General features: G+C 42.7%; 1 long non-coding RNA gene and 1 pseudogene across 1 annotated transcript; both read left to right on the forward strand.

Annotated features, from left to right (window-relative positions):
• The first annotated feature begins 5,931 nt into the window (after positions 1–5,931).
• On the forward strand, positions 5,932–11,376 carry LOC122941705. Its single transcript, XR_006390497.1, has 4 exons — positions 5,932–6,041; positions 6,743–6,878; positions 10,628–10,763; positions 11,325–11,376. It is a non-coding gene; the product is annotated as an uncharacterized LOC122941705 (long non-coding RNA).
• A 180-nt stretch (positions 11,377–11,556) lies between these two features.
• Positions 11,557–22,297, forward strand: LOC122941657 (annotated as a pseudogene).
• Positions 22,298–23,349: the final 1,052 nt, after the last annotated feature.

Raw genomic sequence — 23,349 nt, forward strand, 5'->3', positions numbered from 1 at the left:
CCGCCATGTGAACAGTTGTCAAAGCTCACCTTATCATATGCTCTCAGGGACTCCAAGTGAGAGCTGGTAGGAGTTTTTATGCAGTTTTCTGCTAATTAAATCCACCTTGGTTGAATGGGAGGAGTGCTAACACCAGAGTGCAAAAAAAGGAAAGGATCTATAAAATATCCCAAAACATGAATGAACCCGGATCTGCCCTCCTCATGCTATGCTTTGATCTAATAACGTCTTCTCAGCGCCATAATTAGTATACAGGACCCTATGTTGTTTTTGGATATTACACTGATTTATAATGCTGTGTGTCTGTGCAAGACCTTACTGATACAGGATCATACTGACAGCATTATTCCACTATCATTCTGTAGCAGTAAGGTCATACAGAGTCACATAGCATTATAAATCAGTGTAATGCTGTGGGCTCCGAGGATCGCGCTCACACATGGAGCTTGATTCCCGCCAATGGACTCGCTCGTCTGACAGAGGCCTTAGACAGATGCAAAAGGGGTGTTCTTAATTTAAAAAACTATAGGCTTAGTGTCACTGACACAATTATCTGAGGGATTCACTATTGTATTTCTGTGTCACAACGGCAAGAAAAGGGTTTTGCCTCCCAAACAATAGATGTGTCAGCGACACAATTACCTCACGGATTCACTATCGTATTTCTGTGTCACTGGTGCAAAGGAGTAGTAATTGGGAATGGCGGCACACCACGTGATCCAGCATTTATGCATGCAGGGTCACATGGTGCGCCGGCCAATCACAGCCGTGCTCAGTGGCGTTGCAAGGGGGGTGCGGGGGGTGCGGGCCGCACCGGGTGACACCAGGCTGATGGGGTGTCACCCGCCCCCACCGGCCGCCGGACTGACTTACTATGTGTATTCTGACTGAGCTGAACGGAGTGAAACAGCTCAGTCAGATTAGCATAGAGGCAGCAGCAGGCAGTGGAAGCTAGCCCCGCCCCTCCCCGCCCTCCAACCAACCAATCAGAGGCAGCCAGCAGTCCAGCACTGACTCACAGCACAGGGGGAGTCGCAGGGACTCAGAGAATCGTCTGAGTTTATTAGTTAAAAGAATCGAATGAGTCAGAGACGTGTCACCGAGTCCCTGCCGGGCTTCCTGCTCTGCGGCTCCCTGTCTCCCGACAAGTGGGTGAGTGAGTGAGTGAGTGAGTGAGTGAGGGGGGGGGGGGTATTGTATGTAGCAGAGCTGTGTGTGTATAGGGTGCTATAGGGGGGTATAGATTGCATGTAGCAGAGCTGTGTGTGTATAGGGTGCTATAGGGGGGTATAGATTGCATGTAGCAGAGCTGTGTGTGTATAGGGTGCTATAGGGGGGTATAGATTGCATGTAGCAGAGCTGTGTGTGTATAGGGTGCTATAGGGGGGTATAGATTGCATGTAGCAGAGCTGTGTGTGTGTGTAACTGTGTGTGTATAGGGTGCTTGTAGCAGAGTAGGAAGTCTGGAAGCAGGAATACTGTAGATTTTAGAATCAGATGGGCGCAGTGAGCATCCACAGTAGAGATACATGAGCAACTAAACATAAAGTTGCTGAAAGAGCTATAGGGAATTGGGTAAGCCCTGAGAATATTATCAGGAGCTATCCTACCCAGTTTGTGTACACGGAGTAGAGGTACATATAATCTGTATATCAGTTCTCACCGCTCATCTTGAGGATTTTTAATATAATTTAGAGTGTTCAAATTTAAATTTTAAATAGTAACAATAAAAGTATAACGTTTTATGAATAAAATTTAGTCAGTAGGTGATCCAAGCCACGCTGTGGTCTCATGACCCTTGAAATAAATGGTGTTATATATTTAAATTAGCGTGGCCACCTCCTGTAGGACCTATTAGTCTGTTGCACACAGGAAGTCTGGCAGGGACTCGGTGACAGGATTCTTTTAACCACCTCCGGACCGCCTAACGCAGGATCGCGTTCCGGAGGTGGCAGCCCTGCGCAGAGTCACGCATCTACGCGTCATCTTGCGAGACGCGTGACTTCCTGTGAACGCGCGCACACAGGCGCGTTCACAGGATCGGAAGGTAAGAGAGTTTATCTCCAGCCTGCCAGCGGCGATCGTTCGCTGGCAGGCTGGAGATGCGATTTTTTTAACCCCTAACAGGTATATTAGACGCTGTTTTGATAACAGCATCTAATATACCTGCTACCTGGTCCTCTGGTGGTCCCTTTTGTTTAGATCGACCACCAGAGGACACAGGTAGCTCTGTAAAGTAGCACCAAACACCACTACACTACACTACACTACACCCCCCCTGTCACTTATTAACCCCTTATGAACCCCTGATCACCCCATATAGACCCCCCTGTCATTGATCACCCCCCTGTAAAGCTCCATTCAGACGTCCGTATGATTTTTACGGATCCACAGATACATGGATCGGATCCGCAAAACACATACGGACGTCTGAACGACGCCTTACAGGGGGGTGATCAATGACAGGGGGGTGATCACCCATATAGACTCCCTGATCACCCCCCTGTCATTGATCACCCCCCTGTCATTGATCACCCCCCTGTAAGGCTCCATTCAGACGTCCGTATGATTTTTACGGATCCACAGATACATGGATCGGATCCGCAAAACACATACGGACGTCTGAATGGAGCCTTACAGTGGGGTAATCACCCATATAGACTCCCTGATCACCCCCCTGTCATTGATCACCCCTCTGTAAGGCTCCATTCAGACGTCCGTATGTGTTTTGCGGATCCGATCCATGTATCCGTGGATCCGTAAAAATCATACGGACGTCTGAATGGAGCCTTACAGGGGGGTGATCACCCGTATAGACTCCCTGATCACCCCCTGTCATTGATCACCCCCCTGTAAGGCTCCATTCAGACGTCTGTATGATTTTTAAGGATCCACAGATACATGGATCGGATCCGCAAAACACATACGGACGTCTGAATGGAGCCTTACAGGGGGGTGATCAATGACAGGGGGGTGATCACCCCATATACACTCCCTGATCACCCCCTGTCATTGATCACCCCCCTGTAAGGCTCCATTCAGACGTCCGTATGTGTTTTGCGTCCGTATGTGACAACTTAAGGCTGAGACTGGAGCCAGGACCCGACCCCACTCCAGCCAGACCCCAGTGATATATCAGGTACAGTACTACTGATCATTCTCAGCCCAGAGGAGCTGCTGAGTTGATTGGAGGGGGGGGGGGGGGACTGTATTGTAAAAGAGGGGGGAGAGAAGAGATGGGGGACAAAATGTACAACGTGTCTGTGCCATGGAGCCTGGAGGGGAAGAAAATAAATGTGCCACCCATGGGGGGGAGGAGGGGATGACATGATGAGGGGACCCGGGACAATGATGAATGGAGGGACAATGTTGGAGTCTGTGCCATGGGGAAGGGGGGGTGACATCATGTCACCCCCCTCCAACATTGTCCCTCATCATGTCACCCCACCTGATGGTGCAGACTCCAACATTGTCCCCCATTAGGGAGCATAATGGACGGGGGCTGACAGCTGACATGGGGGGCATGATGGATGGGGGCTGACGGCTGACATGGGGGGCATGATGGATCGGGGCTGACGGCTGACATGGGGGGCATGATGGATGGGGGCTGACGGCTGATATGGGGGCTGACATGAGGGCATGATGGCTGACATGAGGGGCATGATGGATGGGGGCTGACGGCTGACATGGGGGGCTGACATGAGGGCATGATGGCTGACATGAGGGGCATGATGGATGGGGGCTGACGGCTGATATGGGGGTTGATTTGAGGTATGATTAACATTGGGGGTCTGACCTGAGGTATAATGGAAAATATTGTTTCTTATTATACTCCTCTAAAACCTATGTGCGTCTTATAGGGCGAAATGTACAGTCCTCAAACCAGCGATTGAAGCAGAGCGAAGATACCAGGACCACACAGAGGAGAAGCCAGCTGCTGCAGACGGGACCAGGACAAGGTGAGCTGCGGGCGGGGTCGCTGAGATGTAGCTTCGCTTGTGTTGCCAAAAAAATCCTTGCACCTGCCCTTGTCACGTCCACGTGACAGCAGTGACTCACTCACACAGGCGGCCCGCCCAGTGTCTTCAGCTTGTCCTCCTCCTCCAGTGGCCAAATCCCGCGCCTGTGCCGAGGATCTGGATGTTCGCGCCTGCGCACTGGTTTTCCGATTACTGGCAGAAGCATCGGAATATCCAGTGCGCAGGCGCAGGCCCGTACAGTGACACTCCTGCAAGCGCCGCATCGGAGGGCTGTTGGAGCTGCCAGCCTGCCTACCTCCTGACTTTGGCAATAGCAATATTTTTACTGCACAGTACGTGTCCCCTATATTTATATATAATAAATAAAGAGTCCCACAGTACATAATGTGGGCAAAATATACCTAATTACATAACATTCCCAATAAATAAACTTATTTTTATGTGAAAAAAGGCTATTTTACATTTTTATTAGTGATACTCTTTGGTGCCAGGGGGTGTACCCTGGAATTTTTATTATGGTACACCACCTGGCACCAAAGTGTATCACTTTAAAAAAAGAAGAAGCCATTTTTCACATAAAAATAACTTTATGTATTGGGAATGGTATGTAATTAGGTATATTTTGCCCACATTATGTACCACATTATATAACATATTTTTGGTTATATGACTAAAAAATTATTGCTTCCGGGGGTGACACCATTTTCTACCGCACTGGGTGACACCAGCCCTAGCAACGCCACTGGCCGTGCTAATACTGGGCATGACTATGATGGCGTCTAAGTGCACACAGCTTAAACGCTTGTCTGCTCTGCACCTTTCAACAAGCTTTATTTAAACTCTGAACACCGAAGATAGGTCATCAATATGAGTGGTGGAGTCCAACTAAAGAGGCCGTGGGGCTACAGTGACCTTACCAAGAACACCACATACACAGAGACAGCTCCGCTACACGTCACACAGAGACAGCTCTGCTACATACACATCACATAGAGAGCTCCGCTACATACACATCACACAGAGACAGCTCCGCTACATACACATCACACAGAGGCAGCTCCGCTACATACACCACACAGAGGCAGCTCCGCTACATACACCACACAGAGGCAGCTCCGCTACATACACCACACAGAGGCAGCTCCGCTACATACACCACACAGAGGCAGCTCCGCTACATACACCACACAGAGGCAGCTCCGCTACATACACCACACAGAGACAGCTCCACTACATACACATCACACAGAGACAGCTCCTCTACATACACATCACACAGAGACAGCTCTGCTACATACACATCACACAGAGACAGCTCCGCTACATACACATCACACAGAGACAGCTCCGCTACATACACATCACACAGAGACAGCTCCGCTACATACACGTCACACAGACAGCTCCTCTACATACACGTCACACAGACAGCTCCTCTACATACACATCACACAGAGACAGCTCCGCTACATACACATCACACAGAGACAGCTCCGCTACATACACATCACACAGAGGCAGCTCCGCTACATACACCACACAGAGGCAGCTCTGCTACATACACCACACAGAGACAGCTCCACTACATACACATCACACAGAGACAGCTCCTCTACATACACATCACACAGAGACAGCTCCGCTACATACACATCACACAGAGACAGCTCCGCTACATACACATCACACAGAGACAGCTCTACTACACATACACTAACTACACATTGAGGATATTTGCCTATTATAGCAGAGCTTGGTCATGTGACCCCCGACTCCGCCCACACTTGGTCACATGGTCATGACATCATCACAGGTCCTTTACCTCCTCTAGCATCACAGCCCAGAGCCTGACTCCTCCCCACATGGTCACATGGTCATGACATCATGAAAGGTCCTTTAGCCCACTAGTCTCCCCCATACATGTAGTGTCCAGCGGTGCAGGTGGAGGTACGTCTGTCAGGATTACTGGGGCAGGTAATCAGTCAGTGAGGACAGAATCTGCCTTCTCAGGACTGGAGGAAGTTTGTCCTGGACGGTGACCCGTAGTTTCCAGCTACAGAGGTGGGGAGTGTCTTTCCTGAACTCGCTGAGCAGTAGCTGGGGTTAACCCTTTCAGCATCAAACCAATTGGGACGGTTTCTTTTCTTCCCCTTCTTACATAAGCAGTAATGGGGTCATTTATCAAACCGGTGTAAAGTAAAACTTGCTTAGTTGCCTATAGCAACTAATCAGATTCCTCCTTTCATTTTTTATAGCTCCTTTGGAAAATAAAAAGGTGAAATCTGACTGGTTGCTATTGGTAACTAAGAGCATTTCAGGAATCGGATAACCCTTTTAACTATTAATGCACTTTCTTGTGTCATGATACCATGCATATTACTGAGCATATGCTGCAATAATTACAGTAATTAGGGCAGTTTTATTTTACGCATTTTATATTATCAATACCAGTGTGTAGTGTGTTTGTAGAAGGGAAGAAACATTTAATTGTGCCTATAACTTTAAATTATATAGAAAACACTTGCAATTTTTCTAGTACTGTTTAATAATCTGTGTATCAAACCCGTGACTTTTCAATTGAAGGCCTCATAATAAAATGTGTGGTAAACATAAGAGTGCAAAATGCCTCCCAGGGTAAGCATGTGGGTAGTAGTGTAAACAGCAGTAGCAGCTGGAGGAGTGTCAATGAGCTGAGGATGACGTATTACAGTCTGATAAAAGTGGTGGAGACAGGACTTTGATGATAATTGTGTGTTGTACAGGAACTAGGAGCTGAATCGGGATGATCAAGAGGAGACATCAGATGAGGAGGGTGGTGGCTGTAGCAGCAATAAAGAGCACAGGAAACGGAAGGCCCAAACCTCCAAGAGGAGTGACAGGGGCAGATCTCCTGCTCAGGTCAGGACCTGGTGATACTTTTGATTCTGTGAGCAAAGGCACAAGACGTGTCGGGCTTATGCCAAGCTCGTCTGCTTCTAGATCTGTGCAAGTATCTCCTGCAATGCAAGTTTATCTCCATTAGGCCAGCACAAAAATACACAGATCTGCAGGATTAACCCCTTCCCGACCAGCGCTGTAATAATACCGCGCTGCGGGAAGTAACATCCCGACCAGCGGCGTAGTACTATGGCGCGCTGATCGGGCGGGAGCAGGAGCTGGCGCATTAACCCTCACTATGCCGCTGTCAGCGCTGACCGCGGGGTGTGTGGAGGGAAGGAGCTACCTCCCCTTCCACATCAGGTCCCTGCGCTGCTATGACAGGGACCCAATGGCAGGGAAGGCAGCCCAATGCCTTCCACAGGCATCGGGGCTGCCTTCCATGTAAGCCTGTGAGATACAGCCTCCTGGATCTCATAGGCACGAAGGCTGTAAATGTATTACAGTGAGTAATACACTTTTATACACTGCATTACAAGTAATACACTGCATTACAAGTAATACACTGCATTACAAGTAATACAAGTATTGTAATGCATTGTACAGGGAATCAGACCCCCAAAAGTTGTGGGGGGGGGGGGAAAAAAGTAAAAAATAAGTGAAAATAAAGTTTTGTATAATAAAAATATAAAAGTTTCTGCGTCTATTGGCCTCAGATACAAAATGTATGTTTTGTGTACGAATGTACATTTTTGATATTGCAGTTGTACGGCATAATATTGTACCTGTATTGCCTCTTGCGAATGTGCAATGAGACAAAGTACCTGTACCATTTTTTCATTGATTAAAAATCAATAAAATAAACAATTTAAAAAAAATATATATAAAAGTTTCAAGTAAAAAAAAAGAGCTTTTTCCCCCCATAATTAAGTATAAAAAAAAAATAGGATAAAAAGAAAAGTATACATATTAGGTATTGCCTCGTCCGTATCGACCAGCTCTATAAAAATATTACATGATCCACTCTGTCAGTAAAAAAAAAAAAAACAACTGCCAAAATTTTTATTAATCCTCTCTCACAAAAAGTGTAATACTAAGCGATCTTAAAATAATTATTTAGCCCAAAATGGTACCAATCAAACAGTCATCTCATCCCGCAAAAAATATGACCCTACCTAAGACAATGGCCCAAAAAAGAAAAAAATATGGCAACACAAAAACAAGATTTAATTCTGTTCAAAAATGTATTTACTGTGTAAAACTTAATAAAAATGATAGACACATTAGGTATCATCATGTCCGTAACAACCTGCTCTATAAAAATATACCATGAGATGCCCCCTCAGGTTAATGCTGTAAAAATTTTTTTTTTTTTTTTTAAAAAACTATGCCAAAACAGCCATTTTTTGTCACCTTGCTTCTCAAAAAGTGTAATACTAAGCGATCAAAAAATCTTAGGTACCCCAAAATGATACCAATCAAACCTCCATCTCTTCCCTCAAAAAATGAGACCCTACCTAAGACAATCGCCAGAAAAATAAAAAAAAATAGGGCAGTCAGAAAATGGTAGCACAAAAACAAGATTTAATTCAGTTCAAAAATGCATTTAATGTGTAAAACTTAACAAAAATAAAAATCTGCTCTATAAAATATGAATACTGTAAAAAAAAATGGTTTTAAAACTATGCCAAAACAGCCTTTTTTTCACCTTGCCTCACAAAAAGTGTAATACCAAGCGATCAAAAAGTCTTTTGGACCCTGAAATGGTGCCAATGAAAATGTCAACTCATCCCGCAAAAAATTAGCCCCCACATAAGACAATCACTCAAAAAATAAAAACCAATGTCGCCCATAAACCAATCCATCTAAATCTGCGCTGCGACAGCCATAGGGCGCTTCCTTCCGTTCTGAGTCCTGCCATGTGCCCCCACAGCAGTTTACCACCACATATGGGGTGATTCCGTATTCAGGAGAAAATAGGAAACACATTTTGGGTGCTTTTTCTCCTGTTACCCCTTGTGAAAATAAAAAATTTGGGGCTAAAGCAACATTTTGTTTATTTAAACTTTTTATTTTCACAGCCAAGTGTTCAAATTCCTTAAAACGCTTAGGGGGTCAATATGCTCAGTACCCCCCCCCCCCCCTAATATATTCTTTGATAAGTGTGGTTTCCAAAATGGGGTCACTGCTTAAGGGTTTCCACTGTAGGGGTACGTCAGGGTCTCTTCAAATACAAAATGGTGCCCAAAAACCATTCTAGCAAAATCTGCCTCTAAAATCTATATGGTGCTCCTTTCCTTCTGACCACTGCCACGTGCCTATAGAGCAGTTTACCACCACATATGGGGTATTTCTGTAAACTACAGAATCAGAGTAATGCATATTGAGGTTTAGTTTGCTGTTGACCCTTGCTGTGTTGCAAGAAAAAATGTATTAACATGAAAAATATGCATAAAAAAATGAAATGTTGAAATTTCGCCTCCATTTTCCTATAATTCTCGTGGAACACCTAAAGGGTTAACAAAGTTTATAACATCAGTTTTGAATAATTTAAGGGGTGTAGTTTCTAAAATGGGGTCATTTATGGGTGGTTTCTGCAACGGGCCGGTCCGGAGCCAGGGGTCTCTTCTACAGGTGTTATTTGAGTTTTTAGACTTTTTGTTGTGACGCCAGTTGCATTTCAGCAACGAGGGATTTGATCCCCCTATGTAGAAGGTGATTGTGGGACCCAGGTGTATGATTGCCAGAGTGGTGTAAGAGTTGCCTATAGTGTCCCTTTAGGTGCGGCTTTTGCACTTGTCACAGTGCTCCTACCTGGATTTCCGGAACCCCAGGCGTCGCCCAAAGCAGTGATAAAAGGGATTTGGTAGAAGAAATGGAGTCCAGACTTTTATTAAAGTAGTTAACAGCTTTACATTCTTACAGTCTTCCTCCTCCTGGTCTTTTTTGTGGAAGCCTGCCAGCATCCCCAAGCAGTATGGTGTCCTTGTCATTATCATCAGTGTTCTCTTACTCCGACTCCTCCTCAATTAGCAATTAGCTTTTTTACAAGCTGAACCACCATCTGGCCAAGTGCCTGGAAGTGCAGTTGCTGCCATACCACTTAGTTGTTGTAAATGTGGTGTAGTTCCGCGCTTAGTAGTACTATTTCTGCCCAGCTGTTGGGAAAAATTGTCTTTTTAAAATGCCATATTGCTCTATGCACATGAGGCACATCACCAGATCAAGTGGGAAAATAGAACTGGACAGCAACCTGAACAAGTCTGTCCACATCTATGAGAGTGTTCTAGTCATCGTCCTCATCATATACTTCATCTGTCGTTCAGACTCCTCCTTCTACGCTCTTTCGTCAGTGATCAATAATAAAATGTGTGGCCAGAAAACAACTCTACATCCTCAGCAATCCAGTTGTGTGGAAGCTGAACTCTCACCTGGCCAAGTGGCTAACAGTGCAGTTGCTGCTGTACAACTTAGTTGTGGTAATTGTGGCGCAGTTCCGCACCAGTTTTGAACACTGACGATGTTAAAAAAAAAATTCTATAGGTTTTGTATATGGTTAATGTATTAAAGAAAATGTACAACCGATAGAATAAAATGTGTAACAATGTAAGAATCTCATAATCATGTTAAGTAAAAGCAACACCAATAATCATTACAAATAAACCTGACTATATCATGAAAGGGTTAATGTTTTCCCATTTTATCTCCAGTAACTGTATTTATATCAGATTTTGTAGTATTTTCCATTGTCTAATCTTCTTTTCATTCAGGTTCCTACAATATAGGATCCGCTCAGTGGATATCCTCTGCTAATTGGCCCGTGAAGGATGAATAAGGACAGTGACAAGATGGCAGAGAGTATAATAAATCTCACCCTGGAGATCCTCTTACCGGCTTACTGGAGAGGTGAGAGATTCTGATGATGTCACATTACATCATCTTATCTATGTTACTAACAGATGGACATGACTGGAGAGGTGAGGGACTCTGGAGATGTATGGAGTGATATTTATTAGTGATGAGGGACAGGGGTCATGTTCGAATTTGCAATATTTCGCAAATATTTTGTAGAATAATAATATTCGCAAATTTGAATAATCGTTATATTCTTTTATTTTACTTGAAAATCGGCAAGGTAATGATCGCGTAATATGCGAATATTACACAATCAATACAGGCGTGGGTCAAAAACGAATATATAGCTACTATAGAATATAGTGCTTTATATTAGTTTTTTAGAATATTCATAATTTTTTTTTCCATCTGAAGTTATGATTCCCCCCTGCTTATGTTGCTTGTCAAGCTTCAGATGGAAAAAAATGATGAATATTCTGAAAAAAACTAATATATAGCACTATATTCGAAATATTCTCGAATTCTCGAAGTTGCGATATTCGCGATAAATACTCTTAATTCGAATATTCGCGCTCAACATTAATATTTATTACTGTGTCTCTTCATAACCAGGACTACACAGTAGTGAAGAAGACCTCTAGTGAACGCTGTCAGGCCCCCGTGTCTGAAGGATGGGGAAGAACCCTGAGCCCAATCACGGGGCCTCCACCTCACCCCCTGATACATGAGGAAATCAATAGAGAGAAGATCCTAGAACTCGCCAACAAGATGATTGAGCTGCTGACTGGAGAGGTGACACTGCTGGGAATGCTGGGACATTACACAGGAACGCTATGAAGGGATCTGGGTGATGACTGTATCATTGTGTTTGTACAAAGAGGACCGGCACTCATTTAAGTAGACTTGAGCGAGTGCCGATCCTCTTTGTGCAAGTACGTGAGGTCTTACCCTGGACGTGGTCACCGCATCTCTGACATACGGAGTGCCGACTGTGTCTTCTCTGTATCATTGTGTTGTCAGGTTCCTATAAGGTGTCAGGATGTCACCATCTATTTCTCTGTGGAGGAGTGGGAGTATTTAGAAGGACACAAAGATTTGTACAAGGACGTCATGATGGAGACTCACCGGCCTCTCACATCACCAGGTAATAGACATGACTAAATACACACGTCCTCCCATTATTTGCATGTAAGGAATGAATTCAGTCACTGGATGTGTTTCCTACAGTTAAGGAAGAGAGAAGAACACCGGAGAGATGTCCCAGTCCTCTTCTTCCTCAGGATGGTTCAGGAGAACATTGCAATGTCCCACAGGATGATCAGGTAGATGGAGATAAGACACACGGAACAAAAATCACTGAGATTAACTCAGTTCTACAGCAGGCAGCTATACACATATATCCTGAAGGGTGGGGAGAACTGTCCCTATAGTCTCACCCTAATCTAGTGCTCAGCCCAGGGACGGCCCCTGATTGTGGGGACTCCCTGTCCTCGAACCTGGACTCGCAAAGTCCTAAATCAACCCTAACAATGTGGTGGAGGGTAGAGGGTAGAATAGGTGCCTATCAGTAAAAAATAAGAAAAAGAGACACTGTACATATACACTCCCCTATAGACATAGGGTAAATTGATGGACTCTGTATACAACCCTAGTGCTGTGTTATAACAGTCAACAAGGTACACAGTGCATCAAGGTATATGTAATGAATTCACCCTAAACATAGAAAGACATAAAGAAAACCGTTTCCCCCACTATGTGGGATCATCGGGTTTGGTAAGCTCAATAATTGATATCATAGATAATGGATACCCATATTGATAGAGTGATATCCGTAATTTGGGTGAGGACCACCAATATTGATAACTCAGTGTCCGTTATGTATTCATATCGATTGTGAGGGGGCCATAAGATGATAGCGGGAGGAGATCAATCTCAATTGGACTGTACGCCGACCATAACATAAGGAAGTTGTTGTTCCATACGGTCACATTTTCATAGAGGCATCTGTGGAGGAGAAAAAAATATAATGGTATCGAACACACCAGGTTCCAAAGTTTTACCTCCACCAGTGAAACTCACAGTCTCCACCGAGATAAGAAATGTCCAATGAGTAGCAAGATGGCATCACCACATATAGATATCCTAAATCATAGAAAATACATGCTCAGTATCACCAAGGGACATCAGAATGATAAAAACTTCCTGGGGAGAGTATGTCCCTACTTAGTTAGTCATCCATCTATGGGATAAAGCATACCGGCTCCTCCAGAGGCCCGCTACCACATGTGCCCCAAGTCCCCTTTTAAATATACTCCTGTCGGTCATTTCCCGCCCACAGATGCTGTGTCCGCGTCGCTTAGCAGTTGACATCACTTCCGGTCTATGAAGTTAGTCATTTCCGGTCGGTGGAACGCACATTCGTCACGTGTTTCTGATGGAGCGCATCTCCGGTCACCTGTTTCTGGTACGTGGAACGCAGAGGACCGCAGATGCACTTCCGGTCAAGTGATTCCGGACCTACATCGCAGGTAGAATATAGTAGAAGTGCTGTCAAACATAGCCAGACACTAAGTAATACCCAGACTGCCTTTATCTTAAGGATATCACTCTATCAATATGGGTATCCGTTATCTATGATATCAATTATTGAACTTACCTACCCCCATCAGCGGCTGTCCCTGGGCTGAGCACTACAGGGTTCAAAATGGCTACCATGGTCACCACCCATCTTGAAAAGTTTCCCCCCTCACATATACTAATTTGCCACAAACAGGAAGTTAATATCACCAACCATTCCCATTGTATTAAGGTGTATCCATATAAATGGCCCACCCTGTACAGTCGTGGCCAAAAGTTTTGAGAATTACATAAATATTGGAAATTGGAAAAGTTGCTGCTTAAGTTTTTATAATAGCAATTTGCATATACTCCAGAATGTTATGAAGAGTGATCGGATGAATTGCATAGTCCTTCTTTGCCATGAAAATTAACTTAATCCCCAAAAAACCTTTCCACTGCATTTCATTGCTGTCATTAAAGGACCTGCTGAGATCATTTCAGTAATCGTCTTGTTAACTCAGGTGAGAATGTTGACGAGCACAAGGCTGGAGATAATTATGTCAGGCTGATTGGGTTAAAATGGCAGATTTGACCTGTTAAAAGGAGGGTGATGCTTGAAATCATTGTTCTTCCATTGTTAACCATGGTGACCTGTAAAGAAACACGTGCAGCCATCATTGCGTTGCATAAAAATGGCTTCACAGGCAAGGATATTGTGGGTACTAAGATTGCACTTCAATCAACAATTTATAGGATCATCAAGAACTTCAAGGAAAGAGGTTCAATTCTTGTTAAGAAGGCTTCAGGGCGTCCAAGAAAGTCCAGCAAGCGCCAGGATCGTCTCCTAAAGAGTATTCAGCTGCGGGATCAGAGTGCCACCAGTGCAGAGCTTGCTCAGGAATGGCAGCAGGCAGGTGTCAGCACATCTGCACGCACAGTGAGGCGAAGACTTTTGGAAGATGGCCTGGTGTCAAGAAGGGCAGCAAAGAAGCCACTTTTCTCCAAAAAAAGCATCAGGGACAGATTGATCTTCTGCAGAAAATATGGTGAATGGACTGCTGAGGACTGGGGGGCAAAGTCATATTCTCCGTTGAAGCCTCTTTCCGATTGTTTGGGGCATCAGGAAAAAGGCTTGTCCGGAGAAGAAAAGGTGAGCGCTACCATCAGTCCTGTGTCATGCCAACAGTAAAGCATCCTGAGACCATTCAGTGTGGGGTTACTTCTCATCCAAGGGAGTGGGCTCACTCACAATTTTGCCCCAAAACACAGCCATGAATAAAGAATGGTACCAAAACACCCTCCAACAACAACTTCTTCCAACAATCCAACAACAGTTTGGTGAAGAACAATGCATTTTCCAGCACGATGGAGCACCGTGCCATAAGGCAAAAGTGATAACTAAGTGGCTCGGGGACCAAAACGTTGACTTTTTGGGTCCATGGCCTGGAAACTCCCCAGATCTTAATCCCATTGAGAACTTGTGGTCAATCCTCAAGAGGCGGGCGGACAAACAAAAACCCACAAATTCTGACAAACTCCAAGAAGTGATTATGAAAGAATGGGTTGCTATCAGTCAGGAATTGGCCCAGAAGTTGATTGAGAGCATGCCCAGTCGAATTGTAGAGGTCCTGAAAAAGAAGGGCCAATACTGCAAATACTGACTCTTTGCATAAATGTCATGTAATTGTCGATAAAAGCCTTTGAAACGTATGAAGTGCGTGTAATTATATTTCACTACATCACAGAAACAACTGAAACAAAGATCTAAAAGCAGTTTAGCAGCAAACTTTGTGAAAACTAATATTTGTGTCATTCTCAAAACTTTTGGCCACGACTGTATATTAAGGTGAGACTATAGGGACAGTTCTCCCCACCCTTCAGAATATATGTGTATAGCTGCCTGCTGTAGAACTATCTGAGTTAATCTCAGTGATTTTTGTTCGTGTGTCTTATTTTAAGGATATCTAATTAAAGCTTATTAATTTTAAGGGTTATAATAATTGCTGGAACTAGGTTTTTTTGTCTACTAACCCTGATTTAGATTGCATCTTTACTTGCTGGACTAGATGGAGATAAGGTCTCACGAAATGTCCCATGTGATCTGTAGAAGGCTGTGAAGATCTTGTGTTCAGTCTTGTTTTATCCACTAGTATTATATGTTTTATCCTTGTATAATGAGAAAGGTGGAGATGACAGAATTACAGCTGACCATAGACATTACATGGTGTCTGGATCTTCTCACTATTTTCTGGTTATGGAGTCTTCTGGTTGTAATATTTATACAGGAGACCTGCAGATATTGGTGTCACATAACTTCTTCTGTCCGGTCATTTTTGGGCGTCATGATAATTAATGATCTTTTCTGATCACACAATATATTCCACACGACTTCTACAACCGTCTGATGACTTCTACAATATTTGTTTTACAGGTTCAGAATCCAGGCGAAGATCTGAACCTTATATATGTTCCAGAGACACATGTGAGGGGTGATGAGCAGAAGATAGAGGACAGTCCTACAGATAACCGCCCAGGTGAGTAGTAACCACTAAATAAAGCAATAAAACCTCACATTTGATGTATGTTTAAAAAATGTACTGAGATAAACCAATTGCACCCACTTGTGTAAGGATCTTTTTTACATGGCAGGATTAAATGTCATAACAAGCATCTATCAGCAATAAAACATTCGTTCCCACTTATTGGCCAATGTAAAACGCCCTTAAGAGTGTGTGCGGACTTTGGACTATAGGTATTTGTAGATATTTGCCTCTTTGACTACTATGCAAAGCCATCAAATTGCTATTTTACTGCACTTTGAAGGGTTAACTTGCACTGTGATTTATACTGTTGTGTGCACTTATATGGTTTCATATTCTTGAACTACATTTATATGTTTATTGCAATATACGCTATAGCGGCACAGCACTGTGGGAAGGGTTAAGAGAGCGCTTCATGCCGCTGCTGCACTACAGTAATACACTCGTATGATCTATATGAGTGTATTACTGTAGTGCAGCGGTGGCATAAAGCGCATGGCGTCATAGCATCCAATGACGCCGTACGCTCCTACTCTTAGCAGGATGCCAGGCCAGGATACCACAGACCGCTCACTGCCGTGTTCCACGGCCGTGTGCATTCGGCCTAATACTGAGAGACTTTATGACTTTCTACCTACCTACCCTGGAGGGTAAAAAGCAGACACACCGACTTTCTGACTGACTGGTTCAACTCTGTTGTTTATGTCTGAAGACTTGTTTTGGTCTGGAAAAGCTGCTTAGTCATTCCTATATACTTGCATTGAATTCCTTCTGAAGAGCCGCAACACGTTGTAACACTTCAACAGTGTCCTGAGGACCCAGAGTAGCTTTGGGTCCACCCCATCCCGGGCAACTGCAGATTTACCTGTTGGACGGGCATGTGCAGTTTCTATTTGAATTTAACTATAGAGGCGAAGCTAAATCCATATAAAACATCACTATTAATCTGTAAAGCATTAAAATGTTCCATATGAAAGCAAACAGTGATGAAAGGTGACACAATAAATCCAATCACCTGAAAAACAAAATAAAAAAAACTGGATACTAAGGGCATGTTCATATTTGTGTAACAGTATTCATCAAAAACAGTGTAGAGAAATGTCCGTTATGTGCCGTTTCACGAAAGCGCTCCTGTCCCGTTCTTCAAATTGCCTCATACTTCTCATTATACTTCGCCTGGCTCTGATACCTGGCTATGTATCTACCTATGCTCCTATCTTATCCACTGGCCGGTTACATCCCAGCCATTCTCCTTATGATGACCTTTGACTACATAGAGAATCTACAAGTTCTTAAAATTGCACAAATAGAAAACATTTAGTATAGTTATTTTCTAATATAACTTCTGACCACAATTAGTGCAGTATATGACATCCCACAGTGTTGTTCAGAATGCTGGGTTTGTCTTCTAATTCACAGAGGTAAGTAGATAAAATATCCCAGGGCGCAAGAATCCAGTCCAGAAGGTAATAGTAAATATGATACTTTTATTGCAGAAGTGCAACGCGTTTCGGGGAATAGTTCCCCTTTATCAGGTACAGAACACTGCATATGAATTACACATACACACAGCATTTAAATACACAAAAAAAAATCAAAAATGCTAAGTGGGCGGTGCTAGAGGGGGAGTGGTTAATGGAGATGGGTCCCCAGAAGATGTGTGCTGATCTAATAATCGGGATTATATTTTCAATTTTAATTATAATTGCAGAGGTAGTGTCATTGGTGGTGGCGTGGTGAGGCCAGGCTAATTTAAATATTGTGATTCAGTCGAAAACCGCGCTCCTGAGCATGGAGCGCTCACATTGAATGGAGGGTCACGTAATCGATCACTTGATCGCGGCTCGCTGGCACCAGATGGCAGCCTGGTTGCTGCGGAGACAAGCGCAGCAGAGTTCGGAGTAGGATGGCTTCAGGGAAGGGAGGTGGTGTGGAAAATGTATGTGATATGATATGTATTGTAAATTGGGGGGGCAACCCTATTGGTGTGGCCAGGTGGGAGACTGAGAGGGGATGCAACACATAAGCAAATTAGAGAAACTGATTTACAGGCACAATAACAATGAAAAATAATGATAATTAACGACAATAAACTATGATAAGCAATAATGATAATAGATGAAATAATTATACATATACATACATTGGTAGATAGTGGGAAATAAATATATAAAAAAGGACTGATTATAAATCAATCAATCAAGAACCAATAGTCAATAAATAGATAGAAAACTGTAGTGGAATACAAATAAATTCAAATCGCAAATAGTAATAATTCATAGGGAATAAATAAGTATATATTGTAAAATATATAGAATAATGGTAATAAATGGTAGGGGAAAAAATGTATAATAATATGTTGAATAATCGATTAATAATTAATAATGTAGTAATGAAAAATAAATATTCAAAATTAATATTAAAATTTATATATCCAAGATATGTACTTTTCAAAGAACGAGGCAGCACTTCCAGATTTCGGTGGCAGGATGAAGACTCCAAAACTTTATTCCCAGCAACGTTTCGGCCTACTCAATGAGGTCTTTGTCAAGCTACACAACAGTGCAAAATACTGGGTATATATACCCACAACTCAGTGCAAACACAGTGTAATTAGTGAACTCACATGTTAGCAATAAAGTCACATGACTTTCAGCAATAACATCACATGATACTCAGTGCCAAATAAATAGTGATACATACTTATGCATGTCAAATGTAAAACCCATATTTCTAGTGATTATACAGACAATCAGTGTTATACAATACAGGTAGTATTCCTATATAAATATCTATAGCCCTTAACGTCAAACAAAAGGGGCCAAGAATCTTATCTCATATGCATTATAAAAGTGCTCAGTGTGTAAGGGGTTAAAAACCTATTAAGAAGGATACAGCTGTATCCTATGACATTTAAAATAGTGTTGCATACCGCCTATGGTATCTATAGTGGCCGCGAGTGCTGGCGTCCCCATCTCTGCCATGCGCATGCGCTGGGCCAGACGTACCTCACCCTCCTCCCGACTGCTGCTACGCAATTCACGCAGCTAAGACACGGGTAGCATCCATATTTCTTGTGACCTATATACATTTGAGTGGATGTCCTATCTCCAGCTACCTCTGCCCTAACCAATTTGTCACGTAAACTGCTGGATCTCCTATATGACATTAGAGGGGGCACGGCAAATTCCTTAACATTACCAAAATTGCTGTTAAGTATGGACCAGTGTTTTTAATAACCCCTGCTATCTGGTAGCTACCCTCGGTGTATGGGTGGAATGCCTGTTGATGTTGGCACCTCAAAATTCCATAGTAGGGTCCTGTGCTGTCATAAACCGGCATTCCATCAACAGGCATTCCACCCCTTGGACCCCCAACAAACGAGATCTGATACAGAGACCAACATACGGTCAGGACTCTAGGACCCAGCGTACTCACCAGCCTTCTACAGAGCGGTGTGCATCACGTGAGACGCAGCCAGGTCACGTGGGACACCGCGTTTGAGACCTGCTGACCCCTCGGGATGCCGGGTGAGTCTTAGCGGCTCCGGCTGGATCAGTCCACGGGAACGGAAGAGGGGTAAAGTACTCTGCCCTATGGGGCTTGTTTGGAAGACATTACACTAGCGATTCCTATTGTATAGGAATCACCAAACGGGTGATCTAGTGCGGACATTTACAAGTGACTTATACGCCCACCTGGCGATTACATAGGGTCACAGGGCTGACTGAATAATACAGCACCTGGCCACATGGACACATGTATATGTTTTATATTATAATATAATTTATATTGTATGTATGCAGGTTTTATTAGTTTTATGCAAACATATTCGTTTTATGCAAATAAATTAGGATTACTGATATCCTGCCGTGGATGTTGTCAGATATTTGAGTGCCCTCCAACTACTTTGTATAACTATTTCAAGATAGCCTGACCCAACAGATTTTTTTATAAATCACATCAGAACCTGGCAGAATTATAATGTAAATCTATGTCAGCTCATAGCCATGACTTCATTATACATCACGTGACCATACTACTTCTTCCCTCTGCCCTCTGTGCTAAAGTGCATGTAGTTGTAGGGAGTGTGCAAGATAGACACCACTGTCCATTTCACTAAAAAGGATTGGTGAAACACACTGAAATGTGAACTTATGAAGATGCTAGCATCAAGGAGTGGAAAACTACAAGAGAATAGCTTGGTGGCCTAACATCATGATCTACTGGTCCTTGCCCCGAAGTCTACTCTTAGATTGTGATCTCTTATGCAAACCATTGTTTTAGAAATTTAATAAATGATGATAATTTTTTTTTTCTTGGCAGATGACTATATCAGGAGCTCAAAGGGACTTCCGACACCTAAAGATTTAAAAGCAAATGATCATGCTCTGGTACAAGATGCTTATGAAGTATATGTCATTATCCCAGATACACCCTCAGCCTTGCAAAGCAACAGTCAATCATCTGATCTTTTTCAACAAGTCTTGCCTTTTGACTCATCACAGACTGTTAAGCAAAACAAAGGACACAGAAGAAGTGAACATCCAACAACTCCCACAGGGGTGAAGCCATTTTCATGCCCAGAATGTGGGAAATGTTATAGGATGAAATCAAGTCTTATAATACACCAAAGAGCTCACACAGGAGAGAAGCCATTTTCGTGTTTAGAATGTGGGAAACTGTTTACCAACAAATCAAGTCTTATTACACATAAGAGAATTCACACAGGGGAAAAACCATTTTCATGTTTAGAATGTGAAAAATGTTTTATCCAGAAATCAGATCTAGTTAAACATGAGAGAATTCACACAGGGGAGAAGCCATTTTCATGTTCCGAATGTGGGAAATGTTTTAGTGATAAATCAAGTTTTATTTCACATGAGAAAACTCACACAGGGATGAAGTCATTGTCATGTTCAGAATGTGGGAAATGGTTTAGCAAAAGAACAAGCCTTATTGAACATAAGAGAATCCACACAGGGGAGAAGCCGTTTTCATGTTCAGAATGCGGGAAATGTTTTATCCAGAAATCCGATCTTGTTAAACATCAGAGAGGTCACACAGGAGAGAAACCATATTCATGTTCAGAATGTGGGAAATGTTTTAGCAACAAATCAAGTCTTATTACACATTATAGAATTCACACAGGGGAGAAGCCATTTTCATGTTCAGAATGTGGAAAATGCTTTATCCAGAAATCAGATCTTGTTAAGCATCAAAGAGGTCACACAGGCGAGAAGCCATTTTCATGTGCAGAATGTGGGAAATGTTTTAGCGATAAATCAAGTTTTATTTCACATAAGAAAATTCACACAGGAGAGAAGACATTTTCATGTTTAGAATGCGGGAAATGGTTTAGGAAAAAATCAAGTCTTATTATACATGATAGAATACACACAGGGGAGAAACCATATTCGTGTTCAGAATGTGGAAAATGTTTTAGTCAGAAATCAGATCTTGTTAAACATCAGAGAAGTCACACGGGGGAGAAACCATTTTCATGTGCAGAATGTGGGAAATGTTTTAGCGATAAATCAAGTTTTATTTCACATAAGAAAATTCACACAGGGGAGAAGTCATTTTCATGTTCTGAATGTGGGAAATGGTTTAGGAAAAAATCAAGTCTTATTATACATGATAGAATACACACAGGGGAGAAACCATATTCGTGTTCAGAATGTGGAAAATGTTATATTCAGAAATCAGATCTTGTTAAACATCAGAGAGGTCACACGGGGGAGAAACCATTTTCATGTGCAGAATGTGGAAAATATTTTAGCAATAAATCAAGTTTTATTTCACATAAAAAAATTCATACAGGGGAGATGTCATTTTCATGTTCAGAATGTGGGAAATGGTTTAGCAATAAATCAAGGCTTATTATGCATGAGAAAATTCACACAGGGGAGAAACCATTTTCATGTTCAGAATGTGGAAAATGTTTTATCCAGAAATCAGATCTTGTTAAACATCAGCGAATTCACACAGGGGAGAAGCCATTTTTATGTTCAGAATGTGGAAAATGTTTTATCCAGAAATCAAATCTTGTTAAACATCAGCGAATTCACACAGGGGAGAAACCATTCTCATGTTCAGAATGTGGAAAATGTTTTATCCAGAAATCAGATCTTGTTAAACATCAGCGAATCCATACAGGGAAGAAGCCATTTTCATGTTCAGACTTGGAAAAGTTGTAGCTTTAAACCAGAACTTGTTATACATCAGAGAACTCACATAGCGGAGAAGCCATATTTATGTTCAGAATGTGGGAAATGTTTGAATCAGAAATCAGATCTTAACATCAGAGAATTCACACTGGGGAGAAGCCATAATAATGTAGGATATGTTTTAGCCACAGATATCATTGTCTTAAACATCTATGAATTTACACTTGGAAGTATTTATATTAAAGCCAAAGTAAAGCAGTTTTGAACATTAAATGATGATTTAGAAATGTCTGTAATTACCAATAAACATCTGTTATCCAAAAATACTAATAGAATCCAGAAAACACAACTGTTGACTAATCATGTGGAAATAATATTTCTCATGGCTATATAAAGAATGGCCACTTTGTTAAATAGACGCTTATCTAGTAAAGCATTGGATCTCCTTCGCCTTTAGAACTGAAATAATTTATCGTGGCATATATTCCACTAGGTGTTGAAATCATTCTTCAGGCATATTGGCCCATGTGGACAGGATAAGAGGGAAGCACTGACATCATCCGAACAGCTCATTGTATCCCATGCCAGAGATGCTCTATAGGTTTAAGATCTTGTAGACTAGGAAGGCCAAGGAAGCAAGTAAAACACTATCATATTTCTGGAACCAATCCATGACTATTTACTTCCACACAAGATCCAATTTTTTTCTGGATGTGTTCCTTGATCCTACAATTTTTGGTACACTCTCGCTGTTCTGCCCTATCCTTTAAACCACACATCCAAACCCTCACCTCCACCTACAGTTTTCAACTTAAGAACATCTCTCGTAGTCACGCCTTCCTCACCTAAAATGCTAGTGCATGCTCTCGTCATTTCCCGCCTGGACTACTGCAACATCCTCCTTTTGTGGCCTCCCATCCAGCACTTTCGCTCCCCTCCAATTTATTCTCAACTCTGCTGCCCAGTTAATCCGCACCGTCGCATTTAAAATCACAACTTTTGGCACACAGGTACATCAGGTGGTCCGGGTCTCAGCTCTCTGGCACGTACTGTTACTGAGATATTCCTAAAACATGCAAATATGGCACATCACATGACCTACATTAGCCAATAGAAGCCTGCAGGTCTTTCTCTTCACATCCCAACTGCCATACACACAGTCGCATGTCCCTTAGCCAATAGAAGCTTGCAGATCCTTAATCTCCACATACACACAGTTTTACACCAGGTTTCCATAACAACCCAGTAATTTTTCTTCACTGCTACAGGTCAGCTTTAAAGGGGCAGGGGGCACTGTGGATGACACTGTTAAGGGAGCGGAGTACTGTGGAGGTCACAGTTCAGGGGGCAGATAGGGTGGCCATTCAG

This window comes from Bufo gargarizans, chromosome 6 (assembly GCF_014858855.1).
Source record: "Bufo gargarizans isolate SCDJY-AF-19 chromosome 6, ASM1485885v1, whole genome shotgun sequence".
Classification (NCBI taxonomy): domain Eukaryota; kingdom Metazoa; phylum Chordata; class Amphibia; order Anura; family Bufonidae; genus Bufo; species Bufo gargarizans.